The sequence below is a fragment of the Bubalus kerabau genome, chromosome 22, assembly GCF_029407905.1.
Source record: "Bubalus kerabau isolate K-KA32 ecotype Philippines breed swamp buffalo chromosome 22, PCC_UOA_SB_1v2, whole genome shotgun sequence".
NCBI classification, from domain to species: domain Eukaryota; kingdom Metazoa; phylum Chordata; class Mammalia; order Artiodactyla; family Bovidae; genus Bubalus; species Bubalus kerabau.
Genome location: NC_073645.1, coordinates 14,248,275 through 14,259,704, shown reverse-complemented (window position 1 = coordinate 14,259,704; position 11,430 = coordinate 14,248,275). Strand labels below are relative to the sequence as shown.

Below are 11,430 nucleotides of genomic sequence, written 5' to 3'. Positions count from 1 at the left end.
TGAAGATCTTTTTTGTACAGTTCTTCTGTGTACTCTTGCCACTCTTCTTTATATCTTCTGCTTCTGTTAGGTCCATACCATTTCTGTCCTTTGTTGTGCCCATCTTTGCATGAAATGTTCCTCTGGTATCTCTAATTCTCTTGAAGAGATCTCTAGTCTTTCTCATTCTATTGTTTTCCTCTATTTCTTTGCATTGATTGCTGAGGAAGGCTTTCTTATCTCTTCTTGCTATTCTTTGGAACTCTGCACTAAAATGGATATATCTTTCCTTTTCTCCTTGCTTTTCACTTCTCTTCTTTTCTCAGCTATTTGTAAGGCCTCTTCAGACAGCCATTTTACTTTTTTGCATTTCTTTTCCATGGGGATGGTCTTGATCCCTGTCTCCCATACAGTGTCATGAACCTCTGTCCATAGTTCATCAGGCACTCTGTCTATCATACCTAGTCCCTTAAATGTATTTCTCACTTCCATTATATAATAATAAGATATTTGATTTAGGTCATACCTGAATGGTCTAGTGGTTTTCCCTACTTTCTTCAACTTAAGTCTGAATTTGACAATAAGGAGTTCATGATCTGGGTCCCAGTCAGCTCCCAGTCTCGTTTTTGCTAACTGTATAGAGCTTCTCCATCTCTGGCTGCAAAGAATATAATCAATCTGATTTCAATGTTGACCATTTGGTGATGTCCATGTGTAGAGTCTTCTCTTGTATTGTTGGAAGAGGATGTTTGCTATGACCAATGCGATCTCTTGGCAAAACTCTATTAGCCTTTGCCCTGCTCCATCTGTACTGCAAGGCTAAATTTGCCTGTTACTCCAGGTGTTTCTTGACTACCTACTTTTGCATTCCAGTCCCCTATAATGAAAAGGACATATTTTTTGGATGTTAGTTCTAAAAGGTCTTGTAGGTCTTCATAGAACCATTCAACCTCAGCTTCTTCAGCATTACTAGTCTGGGCATAGACTTGGATTACAGTAATATTGAATGGTTTGCCTTGGAAATGAACAGATATCATTCTGTCATTTTTGAGATTGCATCCAAGTACTGCATTTTGGACTCTTTTGTTGACTATGATGGCTACTCCATTTCTTCTAAGGCATTCTTGCCCACAGTAGTAGATATAATGGTCATCACCATGATGGACAGGTCATGGTGGAGAGTTCTGACAAAATGTGGTCCACTGGAGAAGGGAATGGAAAACCACATCAGTATTCTTGCCTTGAGAACCCCATGAACAGTATGAAAAGGCAAAAAGATAGGACACTGAACGATGAACTCCCCAGGTTGGTAGGTGCCCAATATGCTACTGGAGATCAGTGGAGAAATATTTCCAGAAAGAATGAAGAGAGAGAGCCAAAGCAAAAACAACACCCAGTTGTGGATGTGACAGGTGATGGAAGTAAAGTCCGATGTTGTAAAGAGCCATATTGCATAGGAACCTGGAATGTTAGGTCCATGAATCAAGGCAAATTGGAAGTGGTCAAACAGGAGATGGCAAGAGTGAACAGATACATACCACTATATATAAAATAGATAACCAAAAAGGGCCTTTATATAGCACAGAGAACTATACTCAATATCTTGTAATAATCTATAATGAAAAATAATCTGAAAAAGAATATATATAACATATATATATGAATCACTTTGCTGTATACCTAAACTAACACAACATTGTAAATCAGTTATACTTCAATTTTTAAAAAAACTGGAAAAGCAAGTTTAACTGTCACATAGGCATTGAGAGGTAAAGACTCTTGAGATGGATTTTGCCCAATTTCTAATACTTGTCTAACAGCATTTGCCAGAAAGATTATTATTGGATAAATGAATGAGTGACTAAACAAGTGAAGAAATTTTTAAACCTTACTTCTAGAAATGAGGACCTGGCTCTAGATGTACAAACAAGCAAGTAATAATCATCTCCCCCATCTGGGTGCTGCTTTGGAGCCCACAAAGTACTTTCTCATGCAGTATCACCCCATCATCTGCCTTGGAGCAATGGTGAACAACCTTTATTAAACTACTCTGTTCAATTAGGAATTGAACAACACCTAGTTAACTCAGAGAGGTCTCCAGAAAAGCAATTATTAAAAAAGGTAGAAGGGGTTAAGTAGGCCTTCTGAGGAAAAGTTAAAAGAATAAAGAATATTTCAGCTAGAAGAGAAGGTGATGATAAATTTTCAAGCAATGAAAGAATATCATACGAACAATGGTAACTGGCCATGAGTCCATTCCACGGAGGACAGAAAACAGGAAATGACAGTGTGAAGAGGGAGAGATTTACATTAAATCTAAAGAAAAAAAATGGAAGAAACTATGGTTTAGGACTAATAAGAATAATCAGACATATTTTAGGGCAGCCTGTGTTTACATGACACATACAACATAGATTCATTAAGTTCTGTTTGAACTCAGAGGAGTCATTATTCTTCAGAATGTATTTTATGTCACAGATCTGCATATGTGGAAACTTCTTTGTAATGTCAGGCCGTATTTTTACAGGAGACTTCCAAGGCTGAGATTACCAAAAAATTAAGTTGGATTTTTCAGTGTATCCTTAGGAGAGACTTGTGTTATTCTCACTCCTATCTTATCATAAATAATAATATGATAGAGATGTCAGTGAGTTTCTACCATAAAATTTGTAGTCATCAGGCTAGTGATCCCATAGCTGTCTATAATATTTGTTATGCTCTGGGAAAGATACAGTTACCTACTTTTGCATAAAAAACATATGCTACTGAAAAGTGCCTCAAAAATAGTTACTAAGATACAGATTTGACTTGTTCTTGATACACAAGAATAAGTGATTTCACACTGGAAAGAAAAACATCAAACTTTCAATCAATTAAATCTAGGAAAAGGAAAAAATTTCAGACTACTTTGGCACTGAGTAAGCCAAACATTAGAAAGATTATCTGAGTCTTTTTACATTTCATCCAGAAGTTCTTAAACCCAAAAAATGATGGCCAAGAGAAAATTTTAAACCAGTTTAAAATTTCTAAAAAGTCTTAGAGACAAAGCACATACTAGAGTTTATTATAAGGTGCAGAGTGCTATGAGGATTTAAAGAAGTAATCATTGGACTTCCCTGGTGGTCCTGTGGTTAAGACTCTGCTTCCATTGCAAGGGGCACACATTGAACTCCTAGCTGAGGAACTAAGATCTCACGGGCCATGTAGTATAGTCAAAAATAAAAATAAAAAAGTAATAATAAAATTCTGTGAGGCACAAATGGTTAAAAGCCTTGACTGCAATGGCAGTTCTTGGATCTTGGAAGGGTGCTGGAATGTTATTAGGGTGGTAACGACGCTGGAGATATACAGAATTATAGAAGAACCACCAAGGCTTTATTTGGGAACCAGAGATCATTTCATTTGTCTGAACTTTGTGGTACATATATCAGTTGGGGGCTACAGAGATAATTGGAAACAGAAAGCCCTGAATCATGCATTCAAAACATAATAAGAGAAACTCCCTTCATACAGTGGATAGTATGTCTAAGTCACACTAGACAAAGAGCTTTCATCTTGAGTATCAACACCCATGAATTAATAGAGAAGAACCAGTATGGTTTGCTGAGAGGTGTTCTGAGGCCCTGTCTCTGCATAGTGGGACAGATACTGTGATCAGCTAGTGATGTCTGCCATGGTCAGTATAAGGAGCATCGGTACTGATTCCCCAGATGTTTAGCTATGTCACATCCACGGACTCTTCTAGTGATTTTAGATTCTAGACTCTTAAGATTCCATGCACTCTGAAAAGCATGTGTTTTTACTGAAAACATCATTTATTTCTCTATTCTTAAGGTTAGCTTCCTTTTTCATTTTGCAGAGTATAGCAGCCATGCAGTTGACTTAGTCTTAAGTATCTTAACTCATTGAAATTCTGTAACAGTAGTAAGAAGGAGACGGCAATGGCACCCCACTCCAGTACTCTTGCCTGGAAAAATCCCATGGACGGAGGAGCCTGGAAGGCTGCAGTCCATGGGGTCGCTAAGAGTAGGACACAACTGAGCGACTTGACTTTCACTTTTCACTTTCATGCATTGGAGAAGGAAATGGCAACCCACTCCAGTATTCTTGCCTGGAGAATCCCAGGGACGGGGGAGCCTGGTGGGCTGCCGTCTATGGGGTCCCACAGAGTCGGACAAAACTGAAGCGACTTAGCAGCAGCAGCAGTAAGAAGGTGAAAGAGAGAGGGAAAAAAATGGAGAAGGCCAACTTCTGTCAAGTGGAATGTCTGAAAAACACCTGTCAGATCAGATCAGTCGCTCAGTCATGTCCGACTCTTTGCGACCCCATGAATCGCAGCACGCCAGGCCTCCCTGTCCATCACCAACTCCAGGAGTTCACTCAGACTCACGTCCATCGAGTCAGTGATGCCATCCAGCCATCTCCTCCTCTGTCGTCCCCTTCTCCTCTTGCCCCCAATCCCTCCCAGCATCAGAGTCTTTTCCAATGAGTCAACTCTTCGCATGAGGTGGCCAAAGTACTGGACTTTCAGCTTTAGCATCATTCCCTCCAAGGAAATCCCAGGGCTGATCTCCTTCAGAATGGACTGGTTGGATCTCCTTGCAGTCCAAGGGACTCTCAAGAGTCTTCTCCAACACCACAGTTAAAATCATCAATTCTTCGGTGCTCAGCCTTCTTCACAGTCCAACTCTCACATCCATACATGACCACAGGAAAAATCATAGCCTTGACTAGATGAACCTTTGTTGGCAAAGTAATGTCTGCTTTTGAATATGCTGTCTAGGTTGGTCATAACTTTCCTTCCAAGGAGTAAGCGTCTTTTAATTTCATGGCTGCAGTCACCATCTGTAGTGATTTTGGAGCCCAGAAAAATAAAGTCTGACACTGTTTCCCCATCTGTTTCCCATATAGTTTCCTCTTTCTCTGAGCTCACTATATGTATTGCATTCTCTTCAACAAGTGGTATGCTGCTGCTGCTGCTGCTAAGTCGCTTCAGTCGTGTCCGACTCTGTACGACCCCATAGATGGCAGCCCACCAGGCTCCCCCGTCCCTGGGATTCTCCAGGCAAGAACACTGGAGTGGGTTGCCATTTCCTTCTCCAATGCATGAAAGTGAAAAGTGAAAGTGAAGTCGCTCAGTCGTGTCCGACTCTTAGGGACCCCATGGACTGCAGCCCACCAGGCTCCTCTGTCCATGGGATTTTCCAGGCAAGAGTACTGGAGTGGGTTGCCATTGCCTTCTCTGAACAAGTGGTATAGGAAGAGAAAAAGGAATCACACCAGCCACTCCATCTATTCAACTCGCCTCTGAAACAGACCTGCCTGACACATGCACCAAGACTCAGTTTTTCTAAACAAAAACTAGTAGGGGGAGAAAAGCAAAGGAAACACTTCCCACACAAAGGATGTGTTGGTTCTGGAAGATGATTCTCTTCTCAGATGCCAATAAAAAGACTACCTTTCAGTCAGCTTCAGATATCAGCAATATTAAAAACAATAAAGATGACAAAATCACAAACTGGGTGAAATTCTATGCATGGGAATCCTTTCAACTATTCAAATTCAAAATAGCAAGACATGGGTTTGGTTCTCATATTTTTCCTCTAGAGGTTGTAAATTCTTTCAGAATTAGCATTCAATCTTTAATGCTTACTGACTCAAAGTCAAAATAATAACTGAATATCAAGGCATGCCGGCAAAAAACCTCAGTCTGTCCCCTCTTTCCCCATCTCCTCCACCACTCACTTTCCGATTCAGAAAGCAGAACAACGACAATACAAAATACTCCTAAAAAAAAACCACTGGGTGTCACACATGAAAAGAATCTATGTCAGTCCAGTTAGGATGCAAGAATCACGAAAGCTCGCCTCCCCAGGGCTCATCTAAGTAGTGTGGGGAGCAGACTTAACTGTCAGTTTAGAATGCCACTTCATCAGAATGGGAGCAGCTTGACGGAGTGAGCGTCTGCCCATGACTTGGGGTGGGAGGGGGATCTGCTCAATGACTCAATACTCATGTTTATTTAAAACGTGTCCTGAACCTACACACTATGCCTGACGCTGTGTTGCAAATGTGAAACATGAGGTTTCCTAAGATCAGGGAGTTCCTGCTATAGTAGAGGAAGTAGAAACACACAACCGAAATAGCCCAGGGTGATGCAAGAATTGGAGATAGAAATGGCAACCCACTCCAGTATTCTTGCCTGGAAAATCCCAGGGACAGAGGAGCCTGGAGGGCTACAGTCCATGGGGTTGCAAAGAGTCAGCCATGCTGAAGCGACTGAGCCCAGCAGCAGCACAATGCAAGAATGGTCACCACTGTACCTGGGTGCTTCTGGGGGATCTTTTGGGGCAGGAAAAGCCAGAGCTGTGAAAGATACTTCAGAAGTGAATGTTCAACCCCTGATCTCAAAACCAGGTCTTCCTTAATACTTCAAAATCTTCTTTAATACTCACTGCCATACAAATACACTCAACATCCAAATTTAGGCATCAGAATTTCATCCAAATGATAGAATATTGCAGTTTTTAAACATTTTAAGTCTCATACACGTATTTACACACTTGTATATATGTTGTGTATATACATATGTACCTGTGTGAACACACACATGCATATATATATTTTTTAATGGGCAGGGAAAATACTCAAAGAGTATAAAATAAGAAAAAGTATAACAAGATAGAAACTGTGTTATATATAATAACAATATTGTCTCAGCCTATTGATAGTGATGCTACTGACTAGAAATGCCTGGGGACATTAAACTGGGCCTGTACTACTTATGTTGAGCCCCACAGACATTTCCTTTATGGAGTCACTATTTTAGTTGGGCTGACCCTTGTGGTTCTTACTGTAATTGCAAGATATCCTCAGCAATAACTACCAGGAAATTTTGAAAAAAATCAAGGCTTATTACTCACATGTCCTGGAATGTATGTGGCACACCTGAGACCACATGGAGAGGTCACAGGTAGACAGAGAGAGAGAACTAGGAAAAGGATCTGGAGTTCCCCCTTTATTGGGGTCAAGGGTGGGATGCCTCCTGCTTCCTGGTTTCACTCTTTACTGATGAATGTAAAATATAAGATCTGGATGGAAACAATCTAAGTGTGTATTGGTAGATGAATAAATAAAGATGCAGCATACACACACACACACACACACACACACACACAATGGAGTATTACTCAGCCATAAAAAAGAACGAAATAATGCCATCTGCAGCAACACAGGTGGACCTAGAGATTATTATACTAAGTGAACTAAGTTAGATAGAGAAAGACAATACTGTATGATACCACGTATATCTGGAATCTCAAAAACAAAACAAATGAACATATATAACAAAACAGAAATTGAGTCACAGATACAGAGAATAAAGAGGCGGTTGCCAGTGGGAAGAGGTATAAGTGAGGGAAATTAAGAGATATAAACTTCCAGTTACAAAATAAATGAATAACAGGGATGAAATGTACAGCTTGTGGAATATATTCAATAATTATGTAATATTTTTATATGTTGAAAATAGTCAAAAGATACAAACTTCCAGTTACAAGATAAATAGGTACTAGTATCCAGTGTACAATATGATTAATATAACTAACACAGCTATATGCTATACATGAAAGTTGTTACGAGATTAAAGCATGAGTTCTCATCACAAAGAACAAATTTTTTCTTTTTTTTTTATTTTGTGTCTATATGAGATTATGGATGTTCAGTAAACTAATCGTGCTAAACATTTCATGACATATGGAAGTCAAATCACTATGCTGTACATCTTAAATTTATGCAGTGTGTCTGTGTGTGTGTGTGTGTGTGTGTGTTTAGCTGCTTAGTCATGTCCAACTCTTTGTGAACTCATGGACTGTACCCACCAGACTTCTCCATCCATGGAATTCTCTAGGCAAGAATACTGGAGGGGGGAGCCATTCCCTTATCCAGGGGAATATTCCCAATCCAAGGATCAAACCCAGGTCTCCTGCATTGCAGGCAGATTCTTTACCGTCTGAGACACTAGGGAGGCCCCAAATCTATGCAGTGAGCTTGTATATGACACATACAGGTTTATGTCAATTATATCTCAATAAAACTGGAGGGAAAAGAAAAATGTTCTAAATAATAACAGAATGAGAAAGGATACATTACATTTAAAGACTTGTGAGATATAGCTACAATAATAGAGATAAATACATCTTAAATGAGCAAATCCAAAAACCAGGACAACTGAAATAAACATTCCAAATAGCTAGTAAGAGTAACATGAAAAGTTGCATTACCATATGTAAGTAGATAGCCAACGGGAATTTTCTATATGACTCAGGGAACTCAAACGGGGACTCTGTAATAACCTAGAGGGGTGGGATGGAGAGGCAGGTGGGAGGGAGGATGTTCAAGAGGGAGGGGCCACATGTATACTGATGGCCCATTCATGTTGATGTTTGGCAGAAACCAACACAATTCTGTAAAACAATTATCCTTCAATTAAAAAATAAATTTGAAATAAAAAAATAGCTAGTAAAGAAAAAGGACATGATTTTTAAAAAAGATAAGAACATAGTTCAAAAACAGGAAAGAAGAAAACAATAAAGGTACTCAAAACAAAACCTACAACAGAAAAACAAATTCAAGAGAAAAAGAGATAAAGCATAAATTTTCCCAAAAGACCCTGTGAATCAAGAGTCCCAACTTGCTTGAGTAAAAACAAGAAGAACCTTACTCTTCGTCCAGAATCTTGTATTTTTGCACTTTGTCATTATTTCTGATAGGCTGGGACCTGGGACTTGGGACCTGGAAACTTTTACCAGAGTGCTTGCACCTGGACAAATGTCTCCTCCATTTCTTGAGCAACAGAATACAAAGAAACTATGAGACTAAAAATAACTGCATAAGTGAGCAATTGGGGCAAATTACAAACAAGAAGACACAAAACAGTCACAAACCAACTGCCACTCTTGAGGTGCAAAAGCAGGGTACCCCACAAAATCTGTAACACAGCACCACCAAGGGGGTGTGCAGACCACCCAAACCGCCCCTGCAATCCCACCCACCCGCCTCAACACCCAGCTCATTTAAGGTACCAGCTTGTTCCCCACCTTGGGAATAAACAGGAGCACCTGAATGTCAATAAACCCTTGCCTGAATTCCTCCTCTGGCCCCTTATCAATTTCTAGTGATTAAGGACTCCACGAACCTGAGTCAGTCACATTTCTATCAGTGATACAGGGAAAGTTAAGAATTTCTGTCTATGTCCCTGCAGTTAACAAAAATAAGTAATAAATTCAGTACCCTCTTCAAAAAAACACATCATAAAATCCAGAATTAAAGCTCAGGAAGGGAAAACAAGAGGTCAGTGAAATGAACAGCTGTTTATCTACCATAACCAGAATTTTCTGGAAAAAAAAAAAAAAAAGAGGGAACTTCATGGGTGAACCACGTCTGGCTCTTTTATCTAGTGTAGCTGGCAATGTGTCTGTTGGAGAGGGATGTCTTTGATGTGGACGCCTTAGCGATCTAAAGTTTAATGTCAGGCACATTGCAATCAAAAAAGCAAATACGATCCCGATGATAAATTTTGATCCTAATGATAAATTTCTAGCATGACATAACCCAGCTGGATGTTTTCCTTCCCCAAATTTCTGGGTATAGCTGACTGACCCCTGTTAGTCCACCACAGACTGTGGAAGTCCAAACGCCTGCCCCCAGATTTCTGCAGCTGCACCCTGAATTTCTGTGTTCATGGCCCCCCGAGTTCCTTCCCAGACTCCATGCTTACGCTGCTTGTATTGATCTAGACTTGAAATTAATATCTCCACACAGCACCAAAATATCCAGTCACACAATGCAACAAATGCATTTGCTGCAAAAAAAAGAAACGAAAGAAAGCCAGGTCATACAGCTTCCGCTGAATCTCCTTGGTAGAGGACACCCACACCCCATCTCTCTCCTTCCTGCAAATTGTCCTCCCACGCTGAACCAGAAAATGTACTAGTTTATTTTTCTCAAAAAAAAGAATTTCACCCCAAAGATAAATGCTGATGCCAGCTGTCACTTAATTAAAAAAAAAAAATCAACTCATTATACACTAAAATGCTAACAGAGGAATTCCTTAGTTTGAGGATTGTAGGCAATTTTTTTTCCTCTATGGTCTTCTGTTTTTGTTTTTTGTTTTTTTTTTCCGAATTTTCGGTATATTCCTTTTGAAATAAGAAACACAAAATAAAATTGATGTTTTAAGAACTCACTTGTGAAGAGGGTGTGGAGGCCTCCGTGGGCGGGGGACGAAGAGGGTACAGGGCCCGCCCCACTTGAGACCTGTTCCCGAGGCCCCGGTGAGTCGGCCAAGCACGCCCCCTAGTGGGGGAGCCCGTCGGCACCCTCTGCTCTCCCGGGCCTGTGAAAGCTGCCCTAGTCAAGGTCACCCAATTTCCTGCTTCCAAAGCTAACGAATGGCCTTTTCTCAGCCTCACCCTTCTGGGCTTGTTCCTCCTGACAGGAAAGGGAGAGGCCGTTATATTCTGGGTGTACAGGAAGCCAGGAGGGAAGCCCTGGCGGCCAGGAGGGTGCAGGAGCAGTGAGCCGCTCTGCGGAGCCCCTTTTCTAATAGGATGGTGTCACATCGTGGGTTCCTCAGTTTTAAGAGGCTTTTTCAGTGTTTTGCCGGTCACCCAGCATCACGGCAGCTGAACTGCTTGAACAGAGCAGTTTGCCTATTGGGGGCTACAAGATTAAAGGCCTTGTTTCATTTCTTGTTTCCTAAACTTTAATTTACAGCCTTAATCCTTTTCAGGATTCACTGGCATAGGCTCGCCGCTGTTTGCTAAGGTAAACAGCAGCTCTCAGGCCGCCCCACTGTTTCGCTCAGTAGAAGGTGATGCCAGCCTGGAATTAGCTGGGGAGGAGGGTACACTTCAGCGGGGCTGGGAGAGATATTTCGCCCTGTGAGTCCTGCTTTGGGGAGGCACCCCACCCCCTCACACACCCCAACACCACCCTGCTCATAACTTCCCTCTGGGGCTGCTCTAAGCCTCCTGGAAATCTGATCTCTCCTTAGCTTTCTTCTCCTTGTCACAGCCTCAGAGATACTCTCTTCAATTTTATAGTTTACGCCAAACCTCTGCTCCAGCTGGGAAGGGGTGGGGTTTACCCACTGTTCCCTCAACACCCCCTTAAGTTTGGCCTCTGGGCCTTGGCTCTCCTCAGGCCCTGCCCTCCCCCAGCAACCCACCACTGAAGACACCTGCTCACCTGGTCTGTGGGGCTCAAGCTGAGACAGGCTGGGTCCTGGGGCCCTTTGCTGTAGTGCTTACACCTGGACAGACGTCTCCTTGAGCAACAAAATGCAAAGAAACGTAGTTGGTGTTCAGTCGCCAAGTCATGTCGGGAACTTTGCGACACCATGGACCACAGCAAGCCAGGCTTCCCTATGCTATAAGGGACTAAAAAGAA

General features: G+C 41.4%; 1 long non-coding RNA gene across 1 annotated transcript; it reads right to left on the bottom strand.

The window, feature by feature from the left end:
• Positions 1-281: 281 nt before the first annotated feature.
• Positions 282-9,769, bottom strand: LOC129636915 (uncharacterized). Its single transcript, XR_008707207.1, has 2 exons — positions 9,640-9,769; positions 282-1,181 (listed from the first exon to the last, which is right to left on the bottom strand). It is a non-coding gene; the product is annotated as an uncharacterized LOC129636915 (long non-coding RNA).
• Positions 9,770-11,430: the final 1,661 nt, after the last annotated feature.